This window comes from Pimephales promelas, chromosome 9, assembly GCF_988280905.1.
Source record: "Pimephales promelas chromosome 9, fPimPro1.hap1.1, whole genome shotgun sequence".
Lineage (NCBI taxonomy): Eukaryota > Metazoa > Chordata > Actinopteri > Cypriniformes > Leuciscidae > Pimephales > Pimephales promelas.
The window spans coordinates 18,847,378-18,868,684 of NC_142777.1; the positions used below are offsets into that span (position 1 = coordinate 18,847,378).

Consider the following 21,307-nt stretch of genomic DNA (forward strand, 5'->3'; position numbering starts at 1 on the left):
ATGAGTCAGTAATGAAACTTCAATTTAAAATGGGGAACATAAGAACAGAAATCAGGCTGTGAAAGCATATCTTTGAACGTGGTTGGTGCTATATTGTGCTGATATGTGAATTTTCCCCTGGAGTCAGTCACCATGCTCCCGTGCCAGGAAAAAATAACCATGCAAGTTTACAACCAGGCTCACCAGAACTCACAAAAGTCTTCACCAACTGTACTCTGGCACTTTAAATTTATGCTAAATTACTTCAGAATCAAATAAAACGTCTATATAGTGATGAAGTTCTGCTTTTTATACCTGATGCATTATGTAGTTTCTCAGGGAAACTGTGTGAACAGGTCGCCTATCTAAATTTTAATGGTGGCCTGCAATTTTTCCCCTTTCCAGAGTGCAAGAGAAAATTTTTGGCATTCCAGTGAAGGGGTTGAAGGTCAGAGTGCCAAAAGGAAGAATGTGGATGGTGCTGTCAATCACTGGGAACCACCACAATGGTTCTGATAATTTGAACTTATAACATCCACTTCTTTGCTTTCAGAAGTTTTAGAAGTCAACCAACGCCTCTCAATGTGTTTGGATGAGAAAGTTACTGGATTGTTTTCGATTTCGTGCAAATCATTGCAAAAATCAGAAGGGAGAGCGAAAACAGGCAGCCCCTGCATTTTTGGACATGAGACCCCATACATAACTGTGCAGGCTCAGATTACCATTGGGGGAGGTGGAGCATAGACATTGGTTTCATCCAGAGCTCTATTACAATGCTCAGAAATGTCACTCAGAAGTACTATTCTTGTATCGTTTATGTATGATGCGGAAAGCTGCTGCTGGAACTATGTTATTTTCCTAGTGGACAAATGTGTAGGCATTATATTCAAGTGCTCAAGTGACAATTTACTACATTTATTTAATATATTACAAAAAAAGGATATTACTATAAATACAAACATATTTCATCCACTTTGTTGGCCATATCACAATCCATTGTAGTTGAGTGAAGTAACACAATAAAATAACAATTTCATTTTTATTTTCTTCACTTTTTATAAAGATTAGACAACTCTACAACTATATAGATTTCAAAGAGAGAAACTATATATATTTTTTTATAATTTTTTTTAAGTCTGTTAAATGTAATTTAATTGAATTGACTCAAACATCCATGTTGATTGCACTTACAAATTTAAGGCAGCAACATTTTTTTACAGTGTTTTTATTCAATGGAAGCAAGAACATCTGACAGTCAGTAAAAATGAACTAACAATCTACGTCACAAATACATTTTTTTCGATTGGTGACACAAATAGTGCAGTTTTTTTTTATTAACATCATGACATTGATTGATTCATTCATTAAAAACCCTAATACTGTGATTGAATTGGATCATCAAAGGTCATAGGAATTGATATCAAATCACTTAATAACATTAAATAACTGCAGGTTTACGTAAATTTCTGAGTAAATTTTTTATCATTATTTACTGAATCTGAATCAAGTAAGATGAGTAAATAAATGCATGCTCACATTTAGAGCTACAGTAAGCATGAGTAAAATGGTTTATCCAGAATAAGTTAATAAAATCATAAATTATTAAAATCATATTCGTGCCTAAAGGTGTTAATTTATTATATTGCTGCCTAAACAGATGTTAAATGATTGTATTGTTGCAGTAGTCTGACTCCTCATTACTGCCGGTGCCGATGTCTGCAACACAGTCTCATTTGCAGTCAGTCAGCATATCAGGCATGTTTCATAGGTGAAATAACACTGACCTCAGAGGAATCTGTGGTTCTGAAACGGACACCTCTGATGTGTGTATTATTTGTGTACAATATGTTGTGTACATTTTATGATTGACTTGGTTAAACATGTTTGTGTTTCCCTGGTTTAAAGCAGCAATGACCATAAAACCACAGAAATTCCTGTGTGCCACCATGGTGTGTTGTAAGGTAAGGTAACTTAAGGTTAAACCCTTATAGGAAAATACATCAGCTGATAATGCCGCATGTTTGTAGTTTATTTACAAATTGTAAAAAAAATTAAATTATTCTTAATAATTGTATACATGTTGCAATTTTGCACTAGTAAAACATATTTTAGATAATCCTTGATTAAACTTAATTCAGCGATGGTTTATTATCAATTAATTCATGTTGAATGTATTTGCCTATTTCTGTTATTATCATTTTTCTAATGAAGTTTTACAACCTATAATTAACTGAGTAAAAAAGGAAGGTGTCGCGTTTGATCTGTTTGTGTTTTGCTTGAGTAAGACTTCCCCCCCGGTTTCAGAAAGGCTTAAGATAGTACCAGACTAAAATGCATGTTAGAGATGTTCTAACTGAAAGCAACTTGCAAACTCATCTTAAAACATGTTTGTGCTAACTGTTTTGTCTCAAGATGCACACATTAATGTTTTTTTTTTGTTTTTTTTTTCTAAAACACATTTATAAAAGCTACTTAAATGTCCTAATTGACCTAAGGCCTAATCCAGCCTTAATCTAAACCCTGTTTCTGAATCCAGACTATTGTTTAGTTTTGCACTTTTCCCAGTTAGGTTTCCTGTGTTAATCGACTGTGTCACCCCCTATACCCTTAAATTGTGTACTATTTGAAATGACAGCCATTTGTAGTGGTGACCGAAACCATAGTGTTCATTATACAGTGCACTCATTAAATCCAACAATACACCACAATAATGAGCATAGATCCAGCCTTTTATTTTTGTTTTGTTGCATCCACTGTCTGACACAAGATCTGTCTGTCAAAATGTATAGCAGCAGTTCGGATCTACCTCCTTTCCCAAGGGAATCTCTCCCTCGAGGTGCACATTCAGAGGTTTTTAGGTATCTTTCGTGCATTATGACAACATCAACCTCTGTGTGTTTTTCCAGGCAGGTCTGAATCAAAGAACCAAGTTGCACCTTCCAGGTGAAGGCCCTCGACGTACTTTCCTAGAATCTGTCGAGTGGGTGTTACACCAGTTTGGATCCCCCTATACCATTGGAAAGAGTGAGGAGGATCAAGACTCGGTGGCGGTCTTAGCACAACCCGCACCATCAACCACACCCCCAAAGGACCACAAGACTGAGCCCACCGCAGACTCAGGCTGTCTCTGAACTTTCTGCCCGGTTACTATCAAGGAGGCAGTTTCTAAACTCTCTGTCTGCCCAGTATTGCTCAAGGAGGCTGTTTCTGAACTTTCTCCCTGTCTTGTCATGGCCAAGGATGCCATTTTGCAACCCTCTGCCAATGCTATCCAGTACTTTGGCCCTGTCACCGCTAGCTCCCTACAGCCCTTCGGCTCCTCTTTTGCTGGCTGCACCTAGCAGCTTGGATCAGCCTTTGGCTTCCGGTTTGCAGCTCCGCCTTGGTGTGTTGACCGCCTGGATCCACCTCAAACCACGAGTCCGCCACTCAACCTCGGCCCACCGACCAATAGGCTCCATCTTGGCTCCTCTCTCCTTCGTCTCCACCTAGAACAACCATCCTTATAGGCCAATTTATACTTCTGCGTCGAGGGTATGGTGTAGGCTACGCACGTAGGCGACGCCGTCGTGAGCATTTATGCGTTCAGGTCTTGGTTGCTCTGCAGTACTGCTCCGAAACGCTAGTTGGCGGCGGAGGGATTTAATGTTCCACTGTGTTTAGATTCCTCGCGGCTAGGTTACTACAAGCAATGGCGACTGAAAGAGAGTGGATCACGTTGGAGTTGGAGCTTATTACTAAAGTGCGCGTCAGGCTACGGCGAAGGGTATGCGGTATGGTACGCGTAGTTGCATATGCTACGCCTTACCTACTGCGCGCTCCCTTCGCAGAAGTATAAATTGGCCTTATGTCTTCACCGGGATCCATCATCCCTCCAGCTCTACCATTGGTAAGTTGGCACTCCGACTCCACCACAGACTTCCGGGACTTTGGCTGTGCCTCATTCCTCCAACCCTTCAGCTCTGTCTGGCTCCTCCTTCCCTCCAGCTCCTCCTCAGTCCTCTCTCACACCAGCTCCACCCAAGTGTGCAGCACAAGTGCTGAAAAATGAAGCCAAAAGCGTCTTGATCGCCCCCTGGTGCCTGGTCTCAGCATAGGTTATAAACCCAGCCTCCCTGTGAAGTCTACTGGACGTGATGGGAACTAAACAATCAAATTACAGTTCAAATACTTTCTGAAAATAATATAATTTTTTTCAAAGATGTTTTCATTTTAGTTCGTTTTTATCACACTGATTTAAATTTAAGTGTTTTTAAAAAAAAAAAAAAAAAGTTTGGTCTTGGTTAGTTATTTGATGTTATAAAAATAGAAATGTGACATCATGATTGACAGCTTCTCTTAACAAATTAGTCACCAGGGCACCAACAGATTTTTTTTTTTTTTTTTTTTTTTTGGATTTCCAGGAGGAAATAGGAGCTTCAACTTTATACATGTCCATAACTGTTTATTTCACACAGTAAATGTTCTATTAAGTCTTCCTCAGACCTCCAGACCCCTGGGTAGGCTGCTCTTCATCGGCCCATCTCTTCGGGTCTACTCGGGGCTTCACCTCCACCAGCTCCGCCTCTGTCAGTCATCTCTCTGGCTCCGCCCACCCTCTCCACCAAGACTCTGCTATGGCTTCTCCCTCCATCAGCTCCACCGTGGGCCTTCAGTCTGTTAGCAATGTCTGAAGTCACTCCCTGGCTCCTCTCGCCGTCGCCTCGTCCCCGGCTCTTCCGCTTCTGCTAGCTCCGCGTCCTCTTCCTAAGTCCCAGTTCATCTTTTGCCAGGTATTTTAAATTTGCCCTCATGTGTCATACCTGTGTCTTGTTCAGTCCCAAGTGTTTCTCTGTGTATTTATAGCCCTGTGTTTGTTTCTTTTTTTTTCTTTTTTTTTGTCAGATCTTGTCATTTTTATAGTGGTTGTTCTGTTTACAGTATTTTGTCTCCTGGGAGACCCTGATAAGTGTTTGAGTTTGTTTTGATTAAAGATACTGCTTGCAGTACAACCTTTTATTTTGGTTTTGCTGCATCCACTGCATGACAGAAGGCATTTACTGTAGTGTGTGTAAATATCAAGTGTGTGTGTAATAATAGTAAATCATTTTTACTATATAAAACTAAATTCTCTAAACTGTAGGTTTATATCTTAATCCAACCATCAAGGCTTTTATTGCGAAACATACTTTTAATGTACACATTGTTCTGTGTGTAAAAGGTTGCTTGGCATTCCTGTATTAACAAGGTTTGAAACTCATCCAGAAGACTCTGTTGTTATAACACTTCACAACTATGAGAGGAATGTAATGATAGGTTTCCTATTGCGTCTAAAAACAAGACAAACTGTACAGCGAAGTTAACATAAACAGTGTTAAATCACCTTTTTTTTTTACCATGAGGCTGAAATAATGTGGAACATTTGTGCATGTCAATAATAGCATTGATTATTCTAACAAATTAGGCTAAAGCATGTCTGACTGTATGCCGCTGCAGGATTGAATATCTCACTGTGAAAAAGAAACGCATGTTGTTAAAATAACAATGTGCTAATACAGTCGTAGCCTATTATAGATTTTTATTGCATCTCATAATGTTGTTGTTTAGTTCAAATATTAGAAAGAAATTGAACTGCAGATATGTGATGAAATTCTAAATGGAGCAGCTCTGAAGCACGTGTGCATTAGTATTTCGGGCTTTGTGGAATGATCACAGGTGTGAATGTGTTCAGGAAAGTGCTAAAACTACACACAAATCGAAACCATGGGTTAATGCATTACACAGTCCTTTAGGCACATTTGGCAGAAATAAAAATAGTTTAAAACTAATTTACCTGTGCTCACATCTCATTATGCCATCGCTGACTGCACAGCAACGCAACATGTAACACATTTTCAAACATTTTGACATTCCATATTTATATACACAGAGGAGATCACCATGGAAACATCTCTGCAATAACCTTCCTCCTGCTTATTATGTTGCCATGGCAGCCATCCCAGAATAGTCCTTTTCAGTTTGTCCCTCCCTCGTGTTTATGACTCACAACCTGCAGGGGAAACCACAATTCAGCCTGTATCACACGATGTTCCTCCCCTTCATTTTAACTAGAACACAAGAACTGGATCTCAAAGAGGGGAACTCCATTAAAACACACAAAAAATGTGGCTATGGAGACCACAGTGATCAAAACCATTTAAAGGGGGGATGGGGCAAGATTTTCTTGTATTGAGTATATTGAGAGTTTCTAGTATTGCCTGAAAGCATATGCAAATCAGTAAATAAAACACGTAAACAAAGAAAACAGTAAACGCAAAATTATCATATTAACTATTGTGGCAAAAACCACTTATTCAAAAACTCTTCCATCCTCCATGAGCATGTGGAAAAGCAACTGAAATATTATTAATATTTGCTGTCCTCAGAAATAACCTACATGCACAGGTAGCCAACGCCCTTGCTGTGCAACAAACCCACCCACAAAGAACAGGATGAACCTATTGAAACAAAACGAAAACCTTGCTTTGTGTTGTACTGTACTCTAGATACAGTAACATAATGTCTGTTGTGTCTCCGCAGTGTTAAAAACACCTGGCACTAATGTGTGCGGATTCAGTTTATGTTAGCTAAATAAGTATGCACAGCTGTCTGTTAGGAGGAATACATTCTTTGAAGTAGCGCATGCAGATTATTTTAAGAGTATATTATATGTTCTGACATTTTTATCTTCTGATAATCTATTTCATACCTAAGGACTTTAACTAAAAATATGCGTTTAACATAAAAAAATATATAACTTTACCAACATAAACAATGTAGCTTAGGTAAAGGTTAACATAGAACGTAAAAAAAATAAAAAATAAAATAAAAAAGTGTTTATTTTATTTAAAAATTAATCCTGATTATGTGTATTTCGTACCTTTCATACCCAAAAATAATAATAATAAATATTTAAAAATGTATATTATATATATATATATATATATATATATATATATATATATATATATTAAATACTGTATCTGCAATCATTAAAAATGTTGCAGATATTTTTAAAGAAATTTTATTAAAAATATATAATTATATAATATGTAGTCTAATTAAATACATAATCTACACAATATAACACATAAACATCTATTTATTTTATTTATTTTTTTACCTATTAAAGTTCATTATAACTGCCAACAATTTTTTTCCAGACTAATTTGTGTTTGGGGAACAAAAACTACCCGTCACCTGATCAGTTGTGAAAAAATGTCATATCCTTTAACAATACATATTGTTTGTGGATGGTACTATGATGTTTGCCTGTTGTGTGGCTGTGGTCAGAAGCTTTATATTAGGCCTACACAAAAATAGCTGTTCTCTGATTTACAAGTAAAAACACAACCAAGAGTGCACATTTGAGATCACTTTGTTCTGCGTTGTTATCTTTAAACTTCAAATAATGTGGTTCTTCTTATCCCCTAAAGTTGATCCTGGGACACACCCGAAAAAATTCATCCTCTCTGCCCCTCCTTGTTCTGTTCCCTTCCTTCGCTTCTTGGTATAGCACTGCGTGCATTGTAGTCATACGGGATGACTCACCCTCCCTGACACACCAACCCTGGCTGCTGTTATTCACTCTAGTTCATACAAGCAGACACACCTATGAGCACTCACCAGGAAACACCCGTTCCCACATATCCTAGCATTGAACTATTACTATATTTTTATGACTACTCCAGCATCGTTGGCTAACTCACATGATCCAAATGAAAAGCATGAGATCCCCTTGTTTAGATTATAGTGACTAATCTGACAAATATGCATTTGCCTCAAACTACAGAGCTTTGTTGCATTTGCTGTGGCCATTTCGTGTCTTTTTTTCCCCCTCACGTGGTTTTGGAACTCTGCAGAAAAGCATGACTGTTTTGTTCCTTGACATTCTTCGCCTGTTTGTTATCCAAAAGTTTATATTGCATTGGGGAGACAAAACTCCTACACCACGAAAGCAACAAGAGAACACTGGAACACATGCACACTGTTTCAGTTGTTTCAAACGTTTCGTCTGTTCTTCTGGTTACAGTATTTATAAGATGTCTGATAATATCGTAAGGTTTTCAAGTACTGGCTTCTGCAACTTATTATGAATATATTTCATGTGTCTGTATTCAAATCAACTTGCCCCTCCCTTTGCTTCTTTACAAGGCAGACAGTAAGACCTCTTTCTCGTTTGGAGAATTCATCCTTTGCTTACCATTACACACAGCCCTGAATATGGGTGTGACACGTGGATTTGCTCACTATGGGTTTTCTCTCTGCCTGTCTGTTTGCCTCAAAACCAACCAACCACCCTCCAATCCCGACAATATATGCACACGCTGTTTACCTGCATTTAACAGCCCTTTAAATGAAGCAACCACAGACGTCTTACTCAACCAAATGGGAATTAGACCTTGTGAAACCTATTTTGTGAGATTAGGGCAGGTTAAAACAAAGCAAAACTATTGAGGGAGAATTTAGGGGTATAGAGGAAGATGCTTCAAGGTAGGGCTGCTTTTTGACGAGGATGAATGATTGATTTGGTTTGGTCGCTGCGGGGCAAATCCTGCAGCAAACGGACCCCCTAAACATAAAACAGGAAGAAATAAAAAAGTGTCAACGGTGGCAAGCCTGATTAAATCACTATAGGTCTTCCAGGTATCTTATCAGCCATGCAAATCATGTTCAATTGTTGCTTCAGGGGTACATTTCACTTTACTATACTCTTGGGGTTACGTTTTTATCTAAAAACTTTACATATAGTTGTGTGTGTGTGTGTGAGAGTGTGTTAAATATAAAGATGATTCATCACAGAAGGGTGATTGTGTATATATACAAGTATTATTTACATTATTGATTGAGACATTTTTGAGTTGGACACGCAAAGGCCATCACATATCTCCAGTTTGCTGTATTGTGTAATACAAACACCTTGAGTTAGATAGATGCAGAGAACCCATCTTCAAAGGTTTGTGCTCTGAATTGCATGCTCAGTGAACTATCACAAATTTGTTTAATTACATTTAATTGAATACTGGATTTAAAATGTTCAAAGCCTTTATAATTTGAGTTAATTAGATTCATTATTCTAATACTTTGTTCATTGCATTTGTCATTGTGAGCATCTGTAATTTGTCTCTATTCTATTTTTTGTTTGTTTGTTCATTCATTCATTCATTCATTCATTCATTCATTCATTCATTCATTCATTCATTCATACATTATATTGACTGACAAATTTAAAATGGGATCAGCTGATAACAAACAGCGTAACAATCCATTCAAAGTCTTGATGCATATCAAGCTCTCCATTGATAAAAATTCCTGAGATATTATTCTAGTTTTCTTGAACGTTCTGACTCATGTTTATATAAGGTCCAAAAAAGAAACATACAAACTATATTTTTCTGTGACTGTTATTTTGCCATTTAAGCCTTGTTTGTTGGCTGTCTGATCAGTTTGAATGGACTGTTTTCTTTCTAGCTTGTTTACGATTAATAAACAAATATCTCTGTACTTTGTTATACCTCATTTTAGACATGCACAATCATTTTGTCAACATATACCCGAAAGGTAATCAATTTTAATTCATAAAACGTACCTATTAACCATATAAAAATGTAAAATACTCAAAGCATACCTTAAAAAACAGACTTTACTTTTTATTCTTATTCAAAGATTAAATTGTTTAACTGCAGTGATGTTTCTGAGAATGAAACTCCTCATAGAACTCTGGATCTACACTATATGAAAATGCTATGGAAATTATGTTGGAGTAGTAGTGAACACATTATCAAAGGCAAGAAGCCCTCTTTCAGATTGCAACACATATTTGATCTTTGTCATTAAAAACGAATGAAAACTAACCAACATAGAGAAAAAAAATCAAGACATTGACATTGTGGGACACAATGTAGTAGGCTATATGGACGAACAGAAAGTAGCCTACAGAAGTTGTCACAAGTGTATACTCAGTAGTATTTGATTTAATCAAACCTTACAAATGTTTGTTTTTTTACTTGTATTTTTTCTTTAAACAAAAACTATATTCCTCAATGCAAAGTAAAGTAAAATTCTAGTAGCATTACAGAGTAAAATCACACTATAGCATTAACAGTCAAATAATGAAAACGAATTAAATACATGAACAGATATATAATTTGTTGTAAATTGTAATGTGTTATACTTTTTTTTAGGAAGAGACATGCACAAAACAATCATTTTACAAATGTACAATAGTTTGTGCCCTTCCTAAAAGATTGGGATCATGTGCCACCATGTGCCATTTTATTTTAGCCAACGCAATATTAGAGGGAACCGGGTCTATTCGTTACAGTTTCTACTCCGGTTTACTGCACGCTAATTTTTGAAAGTGTGTATTTTTTTTTTTTTTTAAATTGAACAACGTAGGCCTGTATGCTAATTAAAACACTTAACAAATTGCCTCAATAAAGATTTGACCTTATAATTAAAATGAGTCTGACTCTTGTCCCAAGAATACAGTTTAAATCTGATTCCATCCACATTCACGCGCTTTATCGACGCTGCCTTAAACCTACATGTCACTCAAACAGTAGGTGGGCTGGACTAGAATTATAAGGGTCCACTCCCCTACTACACCGTTACCCCCGCCCTCTTCTCCAGTGAAGAACTTCACAGACCTAACCCAAACTCTGCCATTCTCCATAGCCCGGAGTTACAAGCACACTGAGGACAAGAAATATCAAGAAAGTGAGAGGAAGAGAGAGAAGCAACTTACAAAAAACAAGAAAATAATAAAGCGAGGCTTCAAGCATCGAGAAAGAGAGAGAGAGTACACGAATACGGCAAAGTTTAGTTTGGAAAGCGTGGTGGAAAACTTCTGGGCTGTGGCAGAAAGCTGTGGACCGCGGATGATGCCAGGGCAAAGGTGTTGAAGGTTCCAGGTATGTTTGTGTTTCTCCTGAGGTTAATGAGTTATGCAGTTCTGGTGTGCGACGCTCACGTTGCATTTAAATTAGTTTTCCAGAGACTGTCTGTGAGCTTATAATATTCTTAATTATGCAGAATAACGCTATATATTTGCTTATTTGGTTCTTAGAAAGTCTATTATATGTCATAAAATCTCAATCTTATCATGTATTGTTGAGGATGAAGAGGGGGTGGGTGTGTATCTGCTCAATTGTCATCTGTTGCGCACGTTATTTTTTTCTCCTAACATTGCTAAAGTTCAGAATTAAGCGTTTATTTAGTTAAACTCGACCTGCTAAATCATTCAGAAAAAAGGACTTATAAATAAGGCAAATATTCTGTTTTTTTGCATGTCATGCAAACGAAACACCCAAAGAGTGCAACGTGGATAAGAAGGTTGTCTCTGAGTTTGGTTGCATGACTTTGACCACGCTTTAAAATAAAATAACATTAAAAAAAGTTTTAAAGAAAGCTACCCCCCCCCCCCCACACACAGAAATTAATTGTTATACAGTACCATGAAGTCATTTCACACATCTATAGAATTTGTATCTTTCCTCTCGAAACGAGTATTATCCTGCCATACCAAATCTGGTCATAGCTCAAGATTTTTGGTCAACGTCAGCACATATTCTGCACTGTGGATACATCGTTTTCTCATATTTTCCCCACTCACTTTATTTATTAGATGGAGTTTTAATTTGTTTTAAAGATTCTTAATATCCTTAAAAATAAAGTGTGAATCTTTGAATGTAGTTTGGGAAGTCTTTCCTGCTTTGCTTTGATTTTTGTTAACCTGGAGCCCTGGCCAGGGTGTGGGTAGTGAGTAAGAGGGGGTGAAGAGAGGAGGGGAGGGCGTAATGGAATGTAGTGGTTTGGAAAGACTTGCTAATTGAAACCAGGTTTGAAGCACAGAGGGGGAAAGTAAGGCTTGCAATGCAGGAGAATGAACAAGGTGTTTTATTCACACCAACTGTGCCATGAGAGGTATTTCAGTAGGATCATTGAAGGTTTCTGAACATAATAAGAAAATAGAAAAATAGATAAAAGAGAGTGAGATTGACATAAAGAGGAGTGTTGCAAAGAAGTGTTGAGATTTTGGAGATATCCATGGAGTGTTGACATCCAAAAAAGCTGCCTTTCAGTTGATCTGATTTAAGATGTCTTTTAAAAATATCCACAAGCAGATTTTCCACATTGGGAGCCCATCCCCCTTCTCCTGCCACACCCAAAGCTTTCTTCTGTTTTGTCAGAACACAACTCCATAGCAGACTAAAGCAGTCAACCAGTAATATTAAAGCTGTAATAAAGCAACTTTATTGAAATTGTTATCATTTGAGTCAAATTTTTTTTCATAAACTAGAAAAATATGCTGTGCAAGGGTATGTCTTTGGAGTCCGATGTTAAGTTTTCTAGTGTGGCTGCCTCAATTTCAGCAATCTCTTTCAACCTCTGTTCTATGTGAAGGTTATGAATTGTTTGGTTTAAAACAGAACAGTGTGTCTTTATCTGATGCGTGGTTGTCCTGGAGGTTTACAGTGGAGGCACAACTTTCTCCTGCTCTGTGTTGATAGGTCAGATTAGGGTGTGCTTCATAGGACCTTCTATTCCAGTGTGAAAACGGAAAGAGTCTGGACTTGTGCACACTTCCTTTGTCGTTTCCTTAAAGGCTTGTCGAGGACTTGCGATGGAAACGCCAAGGGAGGAGTGGCAGGGTTCATAACGGAATGATTCATTCTCTTATTTGTTTGTTTTCTCACATCTTGAATCTTTTTCAAAAGGGTACAGAATGAAAGAAGTCAACTCCGTGAATATGTGATTATCCGTCACAGATAAGTTGTCAGCACACTTGATTTTGGAGATAAGGATGTAGGGATCATTTGAAGAGTTTGGAAGTATGACGTCTGAGCTGAAGACTTTGTTGCATTATCTTAGTACACGTCTTCCTGTTCAGACAGACCCTGGAGTTATCGTCATTCCATGGTTGAGAAATACTGGCTTGAAGCTAAAACAAAGTTGGATAATACATTATGGCTTTGGCAATATGGTTCTGAGTCAGAGTCAGGCATTCATATTTCACAATTTAGTACAGAGTAACACATAGTCTTGAGCACTTAGTCAAGGGCGGATTCTCAAGATTTACATGAAGTTGTTTTTTAGCCCTTATGTAGTTTTTATTTGTCCTCACACATAGCCTACCGTATACTTTTATTATTATAATAAATGTTGGCGTTTCCAATTGATGCCATTTTCTGCCTTGTGATTTTCTTTTTTTAAAATATGTATTTTAATAGTATTATCTGCTGTGAATTGTTTAACACAATGTTAAAATGAATATTATATATTTTTATATACTTTATTGTTATTGTCATTTTGATCATATGACTTTTTGTTTCGTATGTGCGTCTACAACACATGATAGACTGTACTTCCATTGTACTTGGATTACTAGATTACATTTGCTGTTGTGCTTGAAATAGAAGATACGGTCTGCATTTGATTAAGGTTTAGGATCTTATGACAGTAGGATGGTTAGTCTGTTTATAGTTTATATAAGCTTCATTTTCCAAGGCTGGCCATTTTGGTCTGACATTAATACTTCAGTTATGTGTGAGTCCTCTTGTTTTCAGAAACAGTATAATACTTTTAGAAATGGTGTGCTTCATATGCTGGAACCATAATTTACTGGGGTAACAAGTAAATCGGTTATATTGTAGCCAAGGTAAAAAGCATGCAATGCATGCTACTTGCATAGCATTTAGCAAATATTTCATGGTAGCCACACCTGTCATTGGTGATTGACATAATGGGTTAAATATTGCTTTTGGTTTGTGCATTTTAATTGAACAAGTAACAATAGTGCAATGAGTGAAAGTGTTTACTGCTAACAAACTACTATATAGTTAAAGACCACTATTACAATATGCTTCAAGTATGTTTCAAGTAAATGTAAAATGACCAAATAATATTTCATATCAATGAATAACCGCAAAGATACACTGCAGTGACACTACGTACATGGCTTCCTAACGTAAGAGTTGCTTCTGATGATAGTGTTTCAAAGTTGCACGCTTATTTGGAAAGTATTTTATATGGCAAATTAAACACCGAGGCCACATTAAATAGTTCTAATGCATTCAAAAGTATTCTTTAAGGTAATTTGATGATCAGCATTTATTGACGTAGACTTAACGTTTGACTACAGCTCCAACTACATCACGCCATTTCAGTAATGTAGGTATGCACATCTACTTGTTTACAACAGCACGGGGGGGACGCAGCAGAGGTTATATCAGGTGCAGTTTACATGAGTTTGTTTCTAGTTGAATTGTAGATAAGAGTTAAGATCTGACTAAGTTAGATGTTTCAAACCACATGCCTTTTCACTTCTACAAAACACTTGGCAGTACTCTTTCAGACCTATCTTTAAAACCATCTGATGGTATACTGGTAGTGAACCACCTCCCCATCAGTCATCACTATGTATTTGATTGCTGACTCATATCCCTTGACTCTGTTTGAAAAGCCTTGTTAACAGAATAAACAAACATGCCCGGATGGACAAAAAAAAAAACGTGACTCAGTGTGAATATTGACAGCCTTTTGCTAATATACATGTATCTGAATTATGTCAATGTTTCTCTAACATTTTCACTAATGGTTTCATCTTTTTGACTCCTGTTTGCTCCTCTGAAATAGTTGGTATTTCCACCATAATATTAAAAATTGCATGTCTTGCACGAGAGTTTGGTCACTTTTTGGGTTTGAATTGAGTCCATGTGGAAGTAAAATACTTTTTAACCAAATTGTAGTTATCCCTTTTTATGTATGAGCTCTTGTCAAAATTGCCTGCCTCTTGCAAGAAGAATGAATGATGAGCATTTAATGGAGAAATATGACTGACACTTGTTACAATAAAAAGTATCCTGTAATTTGCTTTGGAAAAACGTGTCTCCTAAAGAGCCAAGGAACCAAGCATCTCCTGTAAGCAAAGCCAAAGGCCACAATTTATGTTATTGCATTGTGGCTGACTGCATGTGTGTGCGTCTGCTATCATACATTACAACACTTTAATGGAAAAAGTGTGGCATTAAACCCCAGCAGTGGCTTTTCTATAATTAGTGGTTTGGTTGTTTGCCCAACAATTCTATCACTTATCTACCCCTCTGCATTGCTGAACCTTTACAAATGCGAGCTATTGCACAACTATAAATCCACATTTACATTGGAGCACTAAGACCGCTTATGTCATGATGGGGCTTCTGTTAGTCTTTATACATTTGGAAATCAGCTGGCTTCCTTCCTTTAATGAAATAAGAAAAGGATCAGGTTTCCTTGCTTCATCTGGTGTTAGTAAATGGAAACTTTAAAAGAGTACCCTGTTTTTGTACCCAGCTCAGACCCACTGGGTGAGTTAAGTGGTTGGGTAGAGAGTACATTGCTTTGGAGTTAGTCACTGCAGGAGAGGCTGGGCTCTCTTCCAGTTGGCCTGACTGCTCTATCAAGGAATGCGTGTGACTGGAGGCCTGGGTGGGGTTCTCGGCTCTCTACATGTGCGCTATGTGCGGGCTTGAGGGATGGTGTGTGTGTGTAGTTTCTCCCTTATTGTGCGAAGGGCGTGTCCCCAGCTTTGGATTTGCAACGTTTGCTGCCTGTGTTGTGCTATAAAGTCTGCTCTTTTTAGATTTGCACAGTTGTTGCCAAACGACCTCTGCCAGATGGAAGCATTGCGGTGTCGTCTGACACTTTTTAGACCTGTGATTATGGTCGCGTTTTGTACTAGTACCAGTCTTTCTCATGCACGACAATAGAAACTTTATGTGAGGATTTTTGGATATTTGGTTGGAAAGCTTTTTGAAGCTAGATGCCTTTCTTTTAAATTCAGTATGCGCAGTGAGCTTGTTTGAAACTTGTGGTTTTGTTTGGCTACTTCCACCTTTAGCGAGGTGACAGCAAACTTGATACAACTAAGTGCTGGGTTAGTAGATGTCACCCGTTTGAGTGTACACAGCTGCTCTGCCAAATGTTGTTCTTTGCAAACAGTGTGACAGCCCCGTCCAGACTGGCCTTCATCACAGCGAGCCTATGACTATTTTAGTCACTGCTCAGAAATAACAGTCCGTTAATGAAACGACAGGGTTGTGATAGGTTCTAGCAATGGTTTCCAAATAATAGACAAATAAGTTAGAGCTGGCAAAGAGAAAAAAGCAATGCGTTTTCGTTCCTACTGATTCAGCCCCTTCAGAATAGCTAGGCTATAGCAGCTCATTTTCAGGACTTATTGTGCAAACTTCTCAAGTGATTGATTGCCTTTGTAAATGTTTAGAGTAAAGGTTTGTCCCTTCTTTTTTCAGTGGGACAGAGAAATACATTGATTACAAGTTAGGGTAAATATACTATTTTCTTAGGGCAGCTTTAAAGGAACACTTTTGCTGTTAACAGTTGTTGTCTAGCAGAGTCAATAACAGTGGAGTTGTTGTAGCCTATACCGAGGAGAATTGATATCAGGGCAGGTCCACGCAAGCATGTACCTGTCTATGCTGATCCGAGCATTTGTTTGCAGTGCTAGTGTTTCAGTCTTTTCATGCTTTTCTGCTTTGGAAAGTAACCACATCTGTGATCCGACTTCAGTCATAAGGCTTAAAAAAGATATTAATATCACTGAAACCACATTTAATTGATCTCTCTTATAGTGTTCACAGAATCTCATTTCAATCTGCATCTCGTCTTGCTTTAAAAGCCTGAAAGACATGTTTATGTAACGAAACAAATTCCCAACATTTCTCTAGCCTATACAAAAAAGCTTAAAACAGATATCTCTTTGTCCTCATCCTCCTCCATGCAAAAATGATCAATTTTCATGACTGGAAGCCACGGGACAGCTTCAAAGGCCATGAAGCATGAAGGACAGTTCAACACTTTAAAGATTTAAATATTGCATATAAGAGTTTATGGCGCTTAGTAGTTAATGTCCTCAATAATGCCTCTCTTGAGTTGAGGGAGTATTTTATTTATTGTTTCAAACAATCGACACTTATCAGTTTTGGTTTACTAGAGCGTTGCATTATTTAAACAAATACTGAGTGGAGCAAATATTGAACTACTTGACAGAGGAGTTTTTTACCACATGAATTGGCCATCTAAATCTTTTCATTGATTAAATGAAACACTAACTGAACCCCCTCCCTCTTTTTTCATGTAAGATAAGAGTGGATAATGATGTTTGATAATTTGGTTTCTCTGAAATTAAATGAGCGAAATGAAGCGTAGTTTAGTCTCCAGTGTCTTCGGCCGTACCATGTGACAAGTGGAGCTTTTAGGCGATCAAATGAGGATTTGCACATGATGTTTGCTTTTCTGTGAGAAACTTACATGAACTTTAATTTTGCTTGTGGCAAGTGACAGTTTCATGGCATTGGCATGGCTACTATGAATGGCTTGTTACATCTCACTTGGTTTTAGTTTACAGCCTTACATCTTGAATTACTTCCTGACATCAACGCTGTAAACAAAGGCCTAGGCGACAGTGTGAGAATTAAACTTACTGATACGTTTTTAAGTTTAGACAACCGCAATTGTCATTTAATTAAACAGTAAAATCTGAGTATGACATGACATTTTGCTCTTTCTGTAGTTGCTAAAACAGATTCCCAGTGTTCAAAGCACAGGGTGGATTTGCAGTCATGTGAGCATGAGTTTATTTTGAGGGAGTGATTTTGGGAATTGCACGTAACAATAGCTACTTATCAAACTTGGAATTTAAACACAAAGCTAATTCTGTGTTTCTGCCTTGGCAAAACCTATTCAGACAATTATTTAACAGAAACATACAGAGAAAATATTTAAGCTTGTGCAAACACATAAGCTCCTGTCTTGCAAAGGAAAACTACCTGTGTTGTGTGCTCATGTTGTAACTGTTTCAGTCACTGTCGCCCTCTTAGGGCAAAAAAAAGTATGATACCAACTAGGGTGGGGCTGCATTTTTGAAGCAAAAGGAAATTAAGTCTGCCTGATTCACTAACTTAAGGTCTCGAAACGATGCAAACTTAAGTATTTATATTAAGAGCTTTTCATTTTAAAAGATAACATGGTGGTGGTTGTTTTATTTCTTTTCCATCGAATGTACATTTTGTAATTGACCGTTTTAGATTGGTCGGACTGTTTGATGCATGGAAATATTTGGAAAATACATTGCTTTCTTTTTCAAAATCTAACAGAAGACAGGGGAGAGTTTGAGCTTTAGCCTCTGCAATTCATTTTTCATTTCCCTTATCCTCCCGGAGTTAAAGTAATTTTTTTCCTAGGTTTTATTTGATCAATTTGTTTGGAATGGTAATGTGAAATATAATTATTACAGTGCACCTAAACATGTCCAACCTGATATGATTTTTATAGTGTGCATTCTAAATTATTTGTCAATAACTAAATCAGTTCAACTTTTTAGATTAAATTATTTTAGAATTTAGATTTCCACTATTTTTTTTGTTAATCAGAAAATCCACGTTGAGGGTTGCACAACCCTTCTTACTGTGACAAGTCAACATTGAGAAGTATGACACTCCTTATGCACATTTGTCTTCTCTCAATGTAGGCATACCTGCCTTAAACGTACAGTATGTAATTTTTGGCCACCAGGGGTCGCTAATCTCTAATAACAAAGGCGTCTTTCGATGACGCCAAAGCATCAAGCGGAATTATGGATCTTGTCGTCAAGCTGATGGAGCTTTTATGGATGAATGAATATAGTGAGGCTTTTAACATGATTTTGGTGTGAAGCAGGGCGCACTTGCTAATGAGAGACACATACCAGCACCACACGCAACGCAAGTCCCGTGGATATAAAGGAATAAGAACATTTCATTCTACCGAACTACACGCAAATGCTGAATTAATAAGTTACTCAGAGGTAACTTATTAATTCAGCATTAGGCGAATTAAACGAGGTAATGCAGCGCTGTTTCACTTGCTCTAACAATTACGCTATCACACTAAATGGCATTCGAGTGTGTTGAATGTTGATAGTTAGACTAGGTTGTTTGTTGGCTGTATGTGATTAGCAGTAGCCTAAGCTAGATCAACATTAGAGTAACATACAGATCATATTCTCACATTTCATCATGTTGAACTAAAAAACATGGATTGTTTTTTACTAAACAACATTGACAAGTTAGCTCTCAGCATCTCGAAAGATTTTGATCTTTGTTCTAGTCCTATTTTTGTCTCAAAGTCTCCTTGCCGCCATGGTCCAAAATGTTTGAACAAAACAACAACAGAGTGAGCGTCCTGCTAAGCATAACCCAGTTGTCCATGTCTGTCACCATAGTCACTATGGCAGTACGAGCGGAAAGCGAGGGTAATGCGGATATGATGCCACTGACTGGTGACTCCTCACCCCTGCTGACACGTCCCGTCTCCTTGGTTAAAATCACAATTTTCTCATGATTTACAAATAGTTGGAAACATTGGGGATATTGTAAGTAATCAACTAAACATTGGTAAATAACATTGGCCTCGTGCAGTGTTTCTCAAACTTTTTCTTCCAATCCCCACTTTGAAGGTAGGGAAGGGTTTGATACGATCAAATATTTGGATACGATCCAAATAACGGGGGCATTCAAAAAACTTTTAAGCAAATGTATGAAAAGGATAAGTAAGGCTTACATTTTAAGGTGTTGTTGTTTTGTTTTGACTTTATGCTCAATAAATAAAGGAAATAATAGAGATGGGCACAAAATTTACCACATTTTGTCGCGCCCCACTTGTCATGTTTATATTCCCCACCACTTTGAGAAACGCTGGCCTTGTGTTTTTTGGATATTTTACTGCAAAAATCCTACATATTGTACCTTTAAAGAGGTAAATCAGAAGAGTGCTCTTTCCTATTGCCCCAGTTTGTCAAGACACTGGTTTTCATCAATGCTGTAAAAGATGCTTGCTTGAAAAAAATTGATTATATCTTAATGAATTGAAAATAAATAAATAAATAAAAATCAATATCCATGTCCATTTGTTCAGATGTCTTTAGCATGAATGCTCCTAGTGCAGTCAGACCATCTCATGACATACTCTGAGAGTAAAGTGGGGTTGGCTTATAACATGTATAAAATATCAGCTACTGTATAAGACCAACTAGAAGCCTCTGCTAATAATTGAAAGCATGAGCAGTAATGCCTACTTGCCTTTAAGCAAGAACTTATTGGTGTATCTCATGTCTCCTGATTAGGATTCATGGGTCAAGCTGTTTCTTTTCAAACCTATTAAGTCAATTTTTACGGTTAAATCCAGAGGTTTCCTTTTTGCTTGTTTTGTTTCATTGGCTTACACATTATACACTTTGTTGCTAGACCTCAAAGCTTGGGTCCTTTAGGTCCTCATTACAACTCAACAGTTAACAAAGATGTGTTCTATTTCATTGCTGTCTTGCACAAACACTTGCGGGATTATAAAGTATCTGCTTACATGGATCACCGCAGATCATATGATTTTGGGTGAGAGCCATACTTTAAGCAGATACCCTCCAAATATTAATTTAGGATAGTGTCATGGTATATACTCTTGTGAGAGTTGAAGGTTGTCTGTTTGGTCGTTTGAGATGCGTCACAAATAATGTATTAGACACTTGTTTAGTGGCATGTTATGTGCCACTGTTGCCTCTCATTGTTCCACTTTTCAGACATGGATGTGCAGATGTGCCCCCCCCCCCCCCCCCCCCATTCACAGAGTTTGCTCCTCCTGAGGTGCATTACGAGGAACCTGTCAGAGCTGTGAGAACAATTGCTGCACAAATAGCACTGTAGATAGTTTTAAAAAAAGGGTGAAGGAAGTGGAACATGTATTCAGTGGTGGTACAAGATTGAGTGCAGGGTGTGGCATCATGTTAAAAGGGATAGGTAACCAAACTGTTGACGGTAGCCATTGGCTTCCATAGTAGGCTTCCAAAAAATAAACTATATGGAAGTGGATGGTTACCGTCAACTATCTGGTTACCAACTTTAAAACAATTTATTTTGTGTTCAGCAGAAGAAAGAAACTCATGCAGGTTTCAACAACTTGAGGGTGAGTTGGTAATAACAACATTTTCATTTTTTGGTGAACTATCCCTTTAAGAGGCTGAACATCTAACAAGCTGGGAGTGAAATAATAAGCTTTTGCAGTGCTGGCTAGGGAGTTCTTGAGTACACAGCACTGTAGGTTTTCCCCTTCTCCTTTCATAAATACTCGCTTTAGCCAACAATAATAAGGATATTTTCCTGGCTTTGGTTTTTACAGCTTCCATGTCTCATCTTTTACATTTCTCCTACTTTGGACTTTGTTTTACTGAAATTGCATGCATACTGTAAACAATTATATGATCAATAAGTTATGGCAACAC

The 21,307-nt window shown here is 37.5% G+C and overlaps 1 protein-coding gene across 1 annotated transcript in view; it reads left to right on the top strand.

Moving 5' to 3' along the window:
• The first annotated feature begins 10,629 nt into the window (after positions 1-10,629).
• The window catches only part of ahnak (AHNAK nucleoprotein), a 32,178-nt gene continuing 21,500 nt past the window's right edge, over positions 10,630-21,307 (top strand). Inside the window, exon 1 of the mRNA XM_039648586.2 lies at positions 10,630-10,910. The gene's annotated coding sequence lies outside the window, so the exon portion shown is untranslated. The remainder of the gene's footprint in view (positions 10,911-21,307) is intronic.